Below are 15,688 nucleotides of genomic sequence, written 5' to 3' on the forward strand. Positions count from 1 at the left end.
CGAAAAATACAGTTTGAATTGCGTGGACAGAAACCACTTAACACAAATACGGTATCCCGTATTCTGTCTGATTAAAACGCTGTATCCAAAGTTCGACCATGGCAAACTTTGCAAACACAAACCTGCGAAAAAGAAATACCATATCCGGTGAATTGTCCTGTGAAAATGCCCTATCAGGAGTTCGCTAGACTTATCAAAAAGTGTGATTTTAAAGTAAAGCGAATGCACATTCACCTGTGGATAGAAAGGTACAACCGTTTATACAACATAAATACTTGGTTATTTCCAGCAAAAAAGTTCAACTTTACGGAAGATTAAATGTTTCATATGCCGAAATAGCTCAGTTGGGAGAGCGTTAGACTGAAGATCTAAAGGTCCCTTTTTCAAACCCCGGCGAACTTACACGAGTTCGGTGAATTGCCCCGGGTTTCGATAATTATTTTATCAATGATTTAACAATCCAACAATATAGTTTGAATTGCGTGGACAGAAACCACTTAACACAAATACGGTATCCCGTATTCTGTCTGATTCAAACGCTGTATCCAGAGTTCGACCATGGCAAACTTTGCAACTACATACCGGCGTAAACGAAATACCATATCCGGTGTATTGTCCTGTGAAAACGCCCTATCAGAAGTTTGCCTGCCTTATCAAAAAGGTTGATTTTAAAGTATACAGTTTGAATTCCGTGGTCAGAAACAACTTATAACAAATACGGTATCCCGTATTCTGTCTGATTCAAACGCTGTATCCAGAGTTCGACCATGGCAAACTTTGCAAACACAAACCTGCGAAAAAGAAATACCATATCCGGTGAATTGTCCAGTGAAAACGCCCTATCAGAAGTTCGCTTGACTTAGCAAAAAGGGTGATTTTAAAGTAAAACGAATGCACATTCACCTGAGGATAAAAAGTTACAACCGTTTATAGACCATAAATACTTGGTTATTTCCAGCAAAAAAGTTCAACTTTACGGAAGATTAAATGTTTCATATTCCGAAATAGCTCAGTTGGGAGAGCGTTAGACTGACGATCTAAAGGGCCCTGGTTCAAACCACGACGAACTTCGAACAATCGAACAGTACAATTTGAATTGCGTGGATAGAAAACACTTAACACAAATACGGTATCCCGTATTCTGTCTGATTCAAACGCTGTATCCAGAGTTCGACCATGGCAAACTTTGCAAACACAAACCTGCGAAAAAGAAATACCATATCCGGTGAATTGTCCTGTGAAAATGCCTTATCAGGAGTTCGCTAGACTTATCAAAAAGTGTGATTTTAAAGTAAAGCGAATGCACATTCACCTGTGGATAGAAAGGTACAACCGTTTATACAACATAAATACTTGGTTATTTCCAGCAAAAAAGTTCAACTTTACGGAAGATTAGATGTTTCATACGCCGAAATAGCTCAGTTGGGAGAGCGTTAGACTGAAGATCTAAACGTCCCTGGTTCAAACCCTGGCGAACTTCCACGAGTTCGGTGAATTGTCCCGGGATTCGGCAATTATTTTATCAATGATTGAACAATCGAACAATACAGTTTGAATTGCGTGGACAGAAACCACTTAACACAAATACGGTATCCCGTATTCTGTCTGATTCAAACGCCTGAATCCAGAGTTCGACCATGGCAAACCTTGCAAACACAAACCTGCGAAAAAGAAATACCATATCCGGTGAATTGTCCTGTGAAAATGCCCTATCAGGAGTTCGCTAGACTTATCAAAAAGTGTGATTTTAAAGTAAAGCGAATGCACATTCACCTGAGGATAAAAAGGTACAACCGTTTATAGACCATAAATACTTGGTTATTTCCAGCACAAAGTTCAATTTTACGGTAGGTTAAATGTTTCATATGCTGTAATAGCTCAGGTGGGAGAGCGTTAGACTGAACATCTAAAGGTCCCCGGCGAACTTCCACGAGTTCGGTGAATTATCCCGGGTTTCGGCAATTATATTATCAATGATTGAACAATCGAACAAGACAGTTTGAATTGCGTGGACAGAAACAACTTAACACAAATACAGTATCCCGTATTCTGTCTGATTCAAACGCCTGAATCCAGAGTTCGACCATGGCAAACTTTGCAAACACAAACCTGCGAAAAAGAAATACCATAACCGCTGAATAGTCCTGTGAAAACGCCCTATCAGGAGTTCGCTTGACTTATTAAAACGGGTGATTATAAAGTAAAACGAATGCACATTCACCTGAGGATAATAAGGTACAACCGTTTATAGACCATAAATACTTGGTTATTTCCAGCAAAAAAGTTCAACTTTACGGAAGATTAAATGTTTCATATGCCGAAATAGCTCAGTTGGGAGAGCGTTAGACTGAAGATCTAAAGGTCCCTGTTTCAAACCCCGGCGAACTTCCATGAGTTCGGTGAATTGTCCCGGGTTTCGGCAATTATTTTGTCAATGATTGAACAATCGAACAATACAGTTTGAATTGCGTGGACAGAAACCACTTAACACAAATACGGTATCCCGTATTCTGTCTCATTCAAACGCTGTATCCAGAGTTCGACCATGGCAAACTTTGCAACTACATACCGGCGTAAACGAAATACCATATCCGGTGTATTGTCCTGTGAAAACGCCCTATCAGAAGTTTGCCTGCCTTATCAAAAAGGTTGATTTTAAAGTATACAGTTTGAATTCCGTGGTCAGAAACAACTTATAACAAATACGGTATCCCGTATTCTGTCTGATTCAAACGCTGTATCCAGAGTTCGACCATGGCAAACTTTGCAAACACAAACCTGCGAAAAAGAAATACCATATCCGGTGAATTGTCCAGTGAAAACGCCCTATCAGAAGTTCGCTTGACTTAGCCAAAAGGGTGATTTTAAAGAAAAACGAATGCACATTCACCTGAGGATAAAAAGTTACAACCGTTTATAGACCATAAATACTTGGTTATTTCCAGCAAAAAAGTTCAACTTTACGGAAGATTAAATGTTTCATATTCCGAAATAGCTCAGTTGGGAGAGCGTTAGACTGACGATCTAAAGGGCCCTGGTTCAAACCACGACGAACTTCGAACAATCGAACAGTACAATTTGAATTGCGTGGATAGAAAACACTTAACACAAATACGGTATCCCGTATTCTGTCTGATTCAAACGCTGTATCCAGAGTTCGACCATGGCAAACTTTGCAAACACAAACCTGCGAAAAAGAAATACCATATCCGGTGAATTGTCCTGTGAAAATGCCCTATCAGGAGTTCGCTAGACTTATCAAAAAGTGTGATTTTAAAGTAAAGCGAATGCACATTCACCTGTGGATAGAAAGGTACAACCGTTTATACAACATAAATACTTGGTTATTTCCAGCAAAAAAGTTCAACTTTACGGAAGATTAGATGTTCCATACGCCGAAATAGCTCAGTTGGGAGAGCGTTAGACTGAAGATCTAAAGGTCCCTGGTTCAAACCCTGGCGAACTTCCACGAGTTCGGTGAATTGTCCCGGGATTCGGCAATTATTTTATCAATGATTGAACAATCGAACAATACAGTTTGAATAGCGTGGACAGAAACCACTTAACACAAATACGGTATCCCGTATTCTGTCTGATTCAAACGCCTGAACCCAGAGTTCGACCATGGCAAACCTTGCAAACACAAACCTGCGAAAAAGAAATACCATATCCGGTGAATTGTCCTGTGAAAATGCCCTATCAGGAGTTCGCTAGACTTATCAAAAAGTGTGATTTTAAAGTAAAGCGAATGCACATTCACCTGAGGATAAAAAGGTACAACCGTTTATAGACCATAAATACTTGGTTATTTCCAGCACAAAGTTCAATTTTACGGTAGGTTAAATGTTTCATATGCTGTAATAGCTCAGGTGGGAGAGCGTTGAACTGAACATCTAAAGGTCCCCGGCGAACTTCCACGAGTTCGGTGAATTGTCCCGGGTTTCGGCAATTATATTATCAATGATTGAACAATCGAACAAGACAGTTTGAATTGCGTGGACAGAAACAACTTAACACAAATACAGTATCCCGTATTCTGTCTGATTCAAACGCCTGAATCCAGAGTTCGACCATGGCAAACTTTGCAAACACAAACCTGCGAAAAAGAAATACCATATCCGGTGAATTGTCCTGTGAAAACGATCTATCAGGAGTTCGCTTGACTTATCAAAAAGGCTAATTTTAATGTAAAACCAATGCACATTCACCCAAGGATTAAAAGGTACAACCTTTTTTAGACCATAAATTCTTGGTTATTTCCAGCAAAAAGTTCAACTTTACGGTAGATTAAATGTTTCATATGCCGAAATAGCTCAGGTGGGAGAGCGTTAGACTGAAGATCTAAAGGTCCCACTTAACACAAATACGGTATCCCGTATTCTGTCTGATTCAAACGCTGTACCCCGAGTTCGGCCAAGGCAAACATTGCAAACACAAACCTGCGAAAAAGAAATACCATGTCCGGTGAATTGTCCTGTGAATACGCCCTATCAGGAGTTTGCTAGACTTATCAAAAAGTGTGATTTTAAAGTAAGACGAATGCACATTCTCCCGAGGATAAAAAGGTACAACCGTTTATAAACCATAAATTCTTGGTTATTTCCAGCAAAAAGTTCAATTTTACGGAAGATTAAATGTTTCATATGCCGAAATAGCTCAGTTGGGAGAGCGTTAGATTGAAGATCTGAAGGTCCCTGGTTCAAACCCCGGCGAACTTCCACGAGTTCGGTGAATTGTCCCTGGTTTCGGCAATTATTTTATCAATGATTGAACAATCGAACAATACAGTTTGAATTGCGTGGACAGAAACCACTTAACACAAATACGGTATCCCGTATTCTGTCTGATTCAAACGCTGTATCCAGAGTTCGACCATGGCAAACTTTGCAAACACAAACCTGCGAAAAAGAAATACCATATCCGGTGAATTGTCCTGTGAAAACGATCTATCAGGAGTTCGCTTGACTTATCAAAAAGGGTAATTTTAATGTAAAACCAATGCACATTCACCCGAGGATTAAAAGGTACAACCGTTTTTAGACCATAAATTCTTGGTTATTTCCAGCAAAAAGTTCAACTTTACGGTAGATTAAATGTTTCATATGCCGAAATAGCTCAGGTGGGAGAGCGTTAGACTGAAGATCTAAAGGTCCCACTTAACACAAATACGGTATCCCGTATTGTGTCTGATTCAAACGCTGTACCCCGAGTTCGGCCAAGGCAAACATTGCAAACACAAACCTGCGAAAAAGAAATACCATGTCCGGTGAATTGTCCTGTGAATACGCCCTATCAGGAGTTTGCTAGACTTATCAAAAAGTGTGATTTTAAAGTAAGACGAATGCACATTCTCCCGAGTTTAAAAAGGTACAACCGTTTATAAACCATAAATTCTTGGTTATTTCCAGCAAAAAGTTCAATTTTACGGTAGATAAAATGTTTCTTATGCCGAAATAGCTCAGGTGGGAGATCGTTAGACTGAAGATCTAAAGGTCCCTGGTTCAAACCCCGGCGAACTTCCACGAGTTCGGTGAATTGTCCCGGGTTTCGGCAATTAATTTATCAATGATTGAACAATTGAACAATACAGTTTGAATTGCGTGGACAGATGCCACTTAACACAAATACGGTATGCCGTATTCTGTCTGATTCAAACGCTGTATCCAGAGTTCGACCATGGCAAACTTTGCAAACACAAACCTGCGAAAAAGAAATACCATATCCGGTTAATTGTCTATGAAAACGATTTATCAAGAGTTCGCTTGACTTATCAAAAAGGGTGATTTTTATGTAAAACGAATGCACATTCACCCGAGGATTAAAAGGTACAACCGTTTATAAACCATAAATTCTTGGTTATTTCCAGCAAAAAGTTCAATTTTTCGGTAGATTAAAAGTATCATACGCCGAAATAGCTCAGTTGGGAGCGTTAGACTGAAGATCTAAAGGTCTCTGGTTCAAACCCCGGCGAACTTCCACGAGTTCGGTCAATTGTCCCTGGTTTCGGCAATTATTTTATCAATGATTGAACAATCGAACAATACAGTTTGAATTGCGTGGACAGAAACCACTTAACACAAATACGGTATCCCGTATTCTGTCTGATTCAAACGCTGTATCCAGAGTTCGACCATGGCAAACTTTGCAAACACAAACCTGCGAAAAAGAAATACCATATCGGTGAATTGTCCTGTGAAAACGCGCTATCAGGAGTTCGCTTGCCTTATCAAAAAGGGTGATTTTAAAGTAAAACGAATGCACATTCACCTGAGGATAAAAAGGTACAACCGTTTATAGACCATAAATACTTGGTTATTTCCAGCAAAAAAGTTCAACTTTACGGTAGATTAAAAGTTTCATATGCCGAAATAGCTCAGTTGGGAGCGTTAGACTGAAGATCTAAAGGTCCCTGGTTCAAACCCCAGCGAACTTCCACGAGTTCGGTCAATTGTCCCGGGTTTCGGCAATTATTTTATCAATGATTGAACAATCGAACAACACAGTTTGAATTGCGTGGAAAGAAACCACTTAACACAAATACGGTATCCCGTATTCTGTCTGATTCAAACGCTGTATCCAGAGTTGGACCATGGCAAACTTAGCAAACACAAACCTGCGAAAAAGAAATACCATATCCGGTGAATTGTCCTGTGAAAACGCCCTATCAGGAGTTCGCTAGACTTATCAAGAACGGTGATTTTAACGTAAAACGAATGCACATTCACCTGAGGATAATAAGGTACAACCGTTTATAGACCATAAATACTTGGTTATTTCCAGCAAAAAGTTCAACTTTACGGAAGATTAAATGTTTCATATGCCGAAATAGCTCAGTTGGGAGAGTGTTAGACTGAAGATCTAAAGGTCCCTGGTTCAAACCGCGGCGAACTGCCACGAGTTCGGTGAATTGTCCCGGGTCTCGGCAATTATTTTATCAATGATTGAACAATCGAACAATACAGTTTGAATTGCGTGGACAGATACCACTTAACACAAATACGGTATCCCGTATTCTGTCTGATTCAAACGCTGTATCCAGAGTTCGACCATGGCAAACTTTGCAAACACAAACCTGCGAAAAAGAAATACCATATCCGGTGAATTGTCCTGTGAAAACGCCCTATCAGGAGTTCGCTAGACTTATCAAGAACGGTGATTTTAACGTAAAACGAATGCACATTCACCTGAGGATAATAAGGTACAACCGTTTATAGACCATAAATACTTGGTTATTTCCAGCAAAAAGTTCAACTTTACGGAAGATTAAATGTTTCATATGCCGAAATAGCTCAGTTGGGAGAGTGTTAGACTGAAGATCTAAAGGTCCCTGGTTCAAACCGCGGCGAACTGCCACGAGTTCGGTGAATTGTCCCGGGTCTCGGCAATTATTTTATCAATGATTGAACAATCGAACAATACAGTTTGAATTGCGTGGACAGATACCACTTAACACAAATACGGTATCCCGTATTCTGTCTGATTCAAACGCTGTATCCAGAGTTCGACCATGGCAAACTTTGCAAACACAAACCTGCGAAAAAGAAATACCATATCCGGTGAATTGTCCTGTGAAAACGATCTATCAGGAGTTCGCTTGACTTATCAAAAAGGCTAATTTTAATGTAAAACCAATGCACATTCACCCAAGGATTAAAAGGTACAACCGTTTTTAGACCATAAATTCTTGGTTATTTCCAGCAAAAAGTTCAACTTTACGGTAGATTAAATGTTTCATATGCCGAAATAGCTCAGGTGGGAGAGCGTTAGACTGAAGATCTAAAGGTCCCACTTAACACAAATACGGTATCCCGTATTCTGTCTGATTCAAACGCTGTACCCCGAGTTCGGCCAAGGCAAACATTGCAAACACAAACCTGCGAAAAAGAAATACCATGTCCGGTGAATTGTCCTGTGAATACGCCCTATCAGGAGTTTGCTAGACTTATCAAAAAGTGTGATTTTAAAGTAAGACGAATGCACATTCTCCCGAGGATAAAAAGGTACAACCGTTTATAAACCATAAATTCTTGGTTATTTCCAGCAAAAAGTTCAATTTTACGGAAGATTAAATGTTTCATATGCCGAAATAGCTCAGTTGGGAGAGCGTTAGATTGAAGATCTGAAGGTCCCTGGTTCAAACCCCGGCGAACTTCCACGAGTGCGGTGAATTGTCCCTGGTTTCGGCAATTATTTTATCAATGATTGAACAATCGAACAATACAGTTTGAATTGCGTGGACAGAAACCACTTAACACAAATACGGTATCCCGTATTCTGTCTGATTCAAACGCTGTATCCAGAGTTCGACCATGGCAAACTTTGCAAACACAAACCTGCGAAAAAGAAATACCATATCCGGTGAATTGTCCTGTGAAAACGATCTATCAGGAGTTCGCTTGACTTATCAAAAAGGGTAATTTTAATGTCAAACCAATGCACATTCACCCGAGGATTAAAAGGTACAACCGTTTTTAGACCATAAATTCTTGGTTATTTCCAGCAAAATGTTCAACTTTACGGTAGATTAAATGTTTCATATGCCGAAATAGCTCAGGTGGGAGAGCGTTAGACTGAAGATCTAAAGGTCCCACTTAACACAAATACGGTATCCCGTATTGTGTCTGATTCAAACGCTGTACCCCGAGTTCGGCCAAGGCAAACATTGCAAACACAAACCTGCGAAAAAGAAATACCATGTCCGGTGAATTGTCCTGTGAATACGCCCTATCAGGAGTTTGCTAGACTTATCAAAAAGTGTGATTTTAAAGTAAGACGAATGCACATTCTCCCGAGGATAAAAAGTTACAACCGTTTATAAACCATAAATTCTTGGTTATTTCCAGCAAAAAGTTCAATTTTACGGTAGATTAAATGTTTCTTATGCCGAAATAGCTCAGGTGGGAGATCGTTAGACTGAAGATCTAAAGGTCCCTGGTTCAAACCCCGGCGAACTTCCACGAGTTCGGTGAATTGTCCCGGGTTTCGGCAATTAATTTATCAATGATTGAACAATTGAACAATACAGTTTGAATTGCGTGGACAGATGCCACTTAACACAAATACGGTATGCCGTATTCTGTCTGATTCAAACGCTGTATCCAGAGTTCGACCATGGCAAACTTTGCAAACACAAACCTGCGAAAAAGAAATACCATATCCGGTTAATTGTCTATGAGAACGACCTATCAAGAGTTCGCTTGACTTATCAAAAAGGGTGATTTTTATGTAAAACGAATGCACATTCACCCGAGGATTAAAAGGTACAACCGTTTATAAACCATAAATTCTTGGTTATTTCCAGCAAAAAGTTCAATTTTTCGGTAGATTAAAAGTATCATACGCCGAAATAGCTCAGTTGGGAGCGTTAGACTGAAGATCTAAAGGTCTCTGGTTCAAACCCCGGCGAACTTCCACGAGTTCGGTCAATTGTCCCTGGTTTCGGCAATTATTTTATCAATGATTGAACAATCGAACAATACAGTTTGAATTGCGTGGACAGAAACCACTTAACACAAATACGGTATCCCGTATTCTGTCTGATTCAAACGCTGTATCCAGAGTTCGACCATGGCAAACTTTGCAAACACAAACCTGCGAAAAAGAAATACCATATCGGTGAATTGTCCTGTGAAAACGCGCTATCAGGAGTTCGCTTGCCTTATCAAAAAGGGTGATTTTAAAGTAAAACGAATGCACATTCACCTGAGGATAAAAAGGTACAACCGTTTATAGACCATAAATACTTGGTTATTTCCAGCAAAAAAGTTCAACTTTACGGTAGATTAAAAGTTTCATATACCGAAATAGCTCAGTTGGGAGCGTTAGACTGAAGATCTAAAGGTCCCTGGTTCAAACCCCAGCGAACTTCCACGAGTTCGGTCAATTGTCCCGGGTTTCGGCAATTATTTTATCAATGATTGAACAATCGAACAACACAGTTTGAATTGCGTGGAAAGAAACCACTTAACACAAATACGGTATCCCGTATTCTGTCTGATTCAAACGCTGTATCCAGAGTTGGACCATGGCAAACTTAGCAAACACAAACCTGCGAAAAAGAAATACCATATCCGGTGAATTGTCCTGTGAAAACGCCCTATCAGGAGTTCGCTAGACTTATCAAGAAAGGTGATTTTAACGTAAAACGAATGCACATTCACCTGAGGATAAAAAGGTACAACCGTTTATAGACCATAAATACTTGGTTATTTCCAGCAAAAAGTTCAACTTTACGGAAGATTAAATGTTTCATATGCCGAAATAGCTCAGTTGGGAGAGTGTTAGACTGAAGATCTAAAGGTACCTGGTTCAAACCGCGGCGAACTGCCACGAGTTCGGTGAATTGTCCCGGGTCTCGGCAATTATTTTATCAATGATTGAACAATCGAACAATACAGTTTGAATTGCGTGGACAGATACCACTTAACACAAATACGGTATCCCGTATTCTGTCTGATTCAAACGCTGTACCCCGAGTTCGGCCAAGGCAAACATTGCAAACACAAACCTGCGAAAAAGAAATACCTTGTCCGGTGAATTGTCCTGTGAATACGCCCTATCAGGAGTTTGCTAGACTTATCAAAAAGTGTGATTTTAAAGTAAGACGAATGCACATTCTCCCGAGGATAAAAAGGTACAACCGTTTATAAACCATAAATTCTTGGTTATTTCCAGCAAAAAGTTCAATTTTACGGTAGATTAAATGTTTCTTATGCCGAAATAGCTCAGGTGGGAGATCGTTAGACTGAAGATCTAAAGGTCCCTGGTTCAAACCCCGGCGAACTTCCACGAGTTCGGTGAATTGTCCCGGGTTTCGGCAATTATTTTATCAATGATTGAACAATCGAACAATACAGTTTGAATTGCGTGGACAGATGCCACTTAACACAAATACGGTATCCCGCATTCTGTCTGATTCAAACGCTGTATCCAGAGTTCGACCAAGGCAAACTTTGCAAAAACACACCTGTGTAAAAGAAATAGCATATCCGGTGTATTGTCCTGTGAAAACGCCCTGTCAGAAGTTCGCCTGCCTTATCAAAAAGGGTGATTTTAAAGTAAAACGAATGCACATTCACCTGAGGATAAAAATGTACAACCGTTTATAGACCATAAATACTTGGTTATTTCCAGCAAAAAGTTCAACTTTACGGAAGATTAAATGTTTCATATGCCGAAATAGCTCAGTTGGGAGAGTGTTAGACTGAAGATCTAAAGTTCCTTGGTTCAAAGCACGGCGAACTTCCACGAGTTCGGTGAATTGTCCCGGGTTTCGACAATAATTTTATCAATGAATTGAACAATCGAACAATACAGTTTGAATTGCGTGGACAGAAACCACTTAACACAAATACGGTATCCCGTATTCTGTCTGATTCAAACGCTGTATCCAGAGTTCGACCAAGGCAAACTTTGCAAAAACACACCTGCGTAAAAGAAATACCATATCCGGTGTATTGTCCTGTGAAAACGCCCTGTCAGAAGTTCGCCTGCCTTATCAAAAAGGGTGAATTTAAAGTAAAACGAATGCACATTCACCCGAGGATAAAAAGGTACAACCGTTTATAGACCATAAATTCTTGGTTATTTCCAGCAAAAAGTTCAACTTTACGGTGGATTAAATTCTTCATATGCCGAAATAGCTCAGTTGGGAGAGCGTTAGACTGAAGATCTAAAGGTCCCTGGTGAAGGTCCCTGGTTCAAACCCCGGCGAACTTCCACGAGTTCGGTGAATTGTCCCGGGTTTCGGCAATTATTTTATCAATGATTGAACAATCGAACAATACAGTTTGAATTGCGTGTATAGAAACAACTTAAAACAAATACGGTATCCCGTATTCTGTCTGATTCAAACGCTGTGTCCTGAGTTCGACCAAGGCAAACTTTGCAAACACAAACCTGCGAAAAAGAAATGCCATATCCGGTGTATTGTCCTGTGAAAACGCCCTATCAGGAGTTCGCTTGACTTATCAAAAAGGGTGAATTTTATAGTAAAACGAATGCACTTTCACCTGAGGATAAAAAGGTACAACCGTTTATAGACCATAAATACTTGGTTATTTCCAGCATAAAAGTTCAAGTTTACGGTAGATTAAATGTTTCATATCCCGAAATAGCTCAGTTGGGAGAGCGTTAGACTGAACAACTAAAGGTCCCTGGTTCAAACCCCGGCGAACTTCCACGAGTTCGGTGAATTGTCCCGGGTTTCGGCAATTATTTTATCAATGATTGAACAATCGAACAATACAGTTTGAATTGCGTGTATAGAAACAACTTAAAACAAATACGGTATCCCGTATTCTGTCTGATTCAAACGCTGTGTCCAGAGTTCGACCAAGGCAAACTTTGCAAACACAAACCTGCGAAAAAGAAATGCCATATCCGGTGTATTGTCCTGTGAAAACGCCCTATCAGGTGTTCGCTTGACTTATCAAAAAGGGTGATTTTAATGTAAAACGAATGCACATTCTCCCGAGGATAAAAAGGTACAACCGTTTATGGACCATAAATACTTGGTTATTTCCAGCAAAAAAGTTCAACTTTACGGAAGATTAAATGTTTCATATGCCGAAATAGCTCAGTTGGGAGAGCGTTAGACTGAAGATCTAAAGTTCCTTGGTTCAAAGCACGGCGAACTTCCACGAGTTCGGTGAATTGTCCCGGGTTTCGACAATAATTTTATCAATGAATTGAACAATCGAACAATACAGTTTGAATTGCGTGTACAGAAACAACTTAACACAAATACTGTATCCCGTATTCTGTCCGATTCAAACGCTATATCCATAGTTCGACCAAGGCAAACTTTGCAAACACAAACCTGCGAAAAAGAAATACCATGTCCGGTGAATTGTCCTGTGAAAACGCCCTATCAGGAGTTCGCTTGACTTATCAAAAAGGGTGATTTTAAAGTAAAACGAATGCACATTCACCTGAGGATGAAAAGGTACAATCGTTTATAGACCATAAAAACTTGGTTATTTCCAGCATAAAAGTTCAACTTTACGGAAGATAAAATGATTCATATCCCGAAATAGCTCAGTTGGGAGAGTGTTAGACTGAAGATCTAAAGGTCCCTGGTTCAAACCCCGGCGAACTTCCACGAGTTTGGTGAATTACCCGGTTTCGGCAATTATTTTATCAATGATCGAACAATACAGTTTGAATTGCGTGGACAGAAACCACTTAACACAAATACGGTATCCCGTATTCTGTCTGATTCAAACGCTGTATCCAGAGTTCGAGCAAGGCAAACTTTGCAAAAACACACCTGCGTAAAAGAAATACCATATCCGGTGTATTGTCCTGTGAAAACGCCCTGTCAGAAGTTCGCCTGCCTTATCAAAAAGGGTGATTTTAAAGTAAAACGAATGCACATTCACCCGAGGATGAAAAGGTACAACCGTTTATAGACCATAAATTCTTGGTTATTTCCAGCAAAAAGTTCAACTTTACGGTGGATTAAATTCTTCATATGCCGAAATAGCTCAGTTGGGAGAGCGTTAGACTGAAGATCTAAAGGTCCCTGGTGAAGGTCCCTGGTGAACCCCGGCGAACTTCCACGATTTCGGTGAATTGTCCCGTGTTTCGGCAATTATTTTATCAATGATTGAACAATCGAACAATACAGTTTGAATTGCGTGTACAGAAACAACTTAACACAAATACGGTATCCCGCATTCTGTCTGATTCAAACGCTGTATCCAGAGTTCGACCAAGGCATACTTTGCAAAAACAAACCTGCGAAAAAGAAATACCATATCCGGTGTATTGTCCTGTGAAAACGCCCTGTCAGAAGTTCCACTGCCTTATCAAAAAGGGTCATTTTAAAGTAAAACGAATGCACATTCACCTGAGGATAAAAAGGTACAACCGTTTATAGACCATAAATTATTGGTTATTTCCAGCAAAAAGTTCAACTTTACGGTAGATTAACTGTTTCATATGCCGAAATAGCTCAGTTGGGAGAGCGTTAGACTGAAGATATAAAGTTCCTTGGTTCAAACCACGGCGAACTTCCACGAGTTCGGTGAATTTTCCCGGGTTTCGGCAATTATTTTATCAATGATTGAACAATCGAACAATACAGTTTGAATTGCGTGGACAGAAACCACTTAACACAAATACGGTATCCCGTATTCTGTCTGATTCAAACGCCTGTATCGAGAGATCGACCATGGCAAACTTCGCAAACACAAACCTGCGAAAAAGAAATACCATATCCGGTGAATTGTCATGTGAAAACTACCTATCAGGAGTTCGCTTGACTTATCAAAAAGGGTGATTTTAAAGTAAAACGAATGCACATTCACCTGAGGATAAAAAGGTATAACCGTTTATATACCATAAATACTTGGTTATTTACAGCAAAAAGTTCAATTTTACGGTAGATTAAATGTTTCATATGCCGAAATAGCTCAGGTGGGAGATCGTTAGACTGAAGATCTAAAAGTCCCTGGTTCAAACCCCGGCGAACTTCCACGAGTTCGGTGAATTGTCCCGGGTTTCGGCAATTATTTTATCAATGATTGAACAATCGAACAACACAGTTTGAATTGCGTGTACAGAAACAACTAAACGCAAATACGGTTTCCCGTTTTCTGTTGAATCAAACGCTGTATCTAGAGTTCAACCATGGCAAACTTTGCAAAAACACACCTGCGTAAAAGAAATACCATATCCGGTGTATTGTCCTGTGAAAACGCCCTGTCAGAAGTTCGCCTGCCTTATCAAAAAGGGTGATTTTAAAGTAAAACGAATGCACATTTACCTGAGGATAAAAAGGTACAACCGTTTATAGACCATAGATTCTTGGTTAATTCCAGCAAAAAGTTCAATTTTACGGTAGATTAAAAGTTTCATATGCCGAAATAGCTCAGTTGAGAGAGCGTTAGACTGAAGATCTAAAAGTCCCTGGTTCAAACCCCGGCGAACTTCCACGAGTTCGGTGAATTGTCTCGGGTTTCGGCAATTATTTTATCAATGATTGAACAATCGAACAATACAGTTTGAATTGCGTGTATAGAAACAACTTAAAACAAATACGGTATCCCGTATTCTGTCTGATTCAAACGCTGGGTCCAGAGTTCGACCAAGGCAAACTTTGCAAACACAAACCTGCGAAAAAGAAATACCATGTCCGGTGAATTGTCCTGTGAAAACGCCCTATCAGGAGTTCGCTTGACTTATCAAAAAGGGTGATTTTAAAGTAAAACGAATGCACATTCACCTGAGGATAAAAAGGTACAACCGTTTATATACCACAAATACTTGGTTATTTCCAGCAAAAAAGTTCAACTTTACGGAAGATTAAATGCTTCATATGCCGGATTAGCTCAGTTGGGAGAGCGTAAGACTGAAGTTCTAAAGGTCCCTGGTTCAAACACCGGCGAACTTCCACGAGTTTGGTGAATTACCCGGTTTCGGCAATTATTTTATCAATGATTGAACAATCGAACAATACAGTTTGAATTGCGTGGACAGAAACCACTTAACACAAATACGGTATCCCGTATTCTGTCTGAATCAAACGCTGTATCCAGAGTTCGACCAAGGCAAACTTTGCAAAAACACACCTGCGTAAAAGAAATACCATATCCGGTGTATTGTCCTGTGAAAACGCCCTGTCAGAAGTTCGCCTGCCTTATCAAAAAGGGTGATTTTAAAGTAAAACGAATGCACATTCACC

At 39.9% G+C, this 15,688-nt stretch overlaps 2 non-coding genes across 2 annotated transcripts; both read left to right on the plus strand.

Annotated features, from left to right (window-relative positions):
- The first annotated feature begins 3,394 nt into the window (after positions 1 to 3,394).
- Positions 3,395 to 3,471, plus strand: TRNAF-GAA (transfer RNA phenylalanine (anticodon GAA)). Its single transcript has one exon. It is a non-coding gene; the product is annotated as a tRNA-Phe (tRNA).
- Positions 3,472 to 12,566: 9,095 nt separating this feature from the next.
- On the plus strand, positions 12,567 to 12,672 carry TRNAF-GAA (transfer RNA phenylalanine (anticodon GAA)). The gene has a single exon. It is a non-coding gene; the product is annotated as a tRNA-Phe (tRNA).
- The last annotated feature ends 3,016 nt before the right edge of the window (positions 12,673 to 15,688 follow it).

This window comes from Saccoglossus kowalevskii, chromosome 13 (genome assembly GCF_978046115.1).
Source record: "Saccoglossus kowalevskii chromosome 13, keSacKowa6.1, whole genome shotgun sequence".
Taxonomy (NCBI): Eukaryota; Metazoa; Hemichordata; class Enteropneusta; family Harrimaniidae; genus Saccoglossus; species Saccoglossus kowalevskii.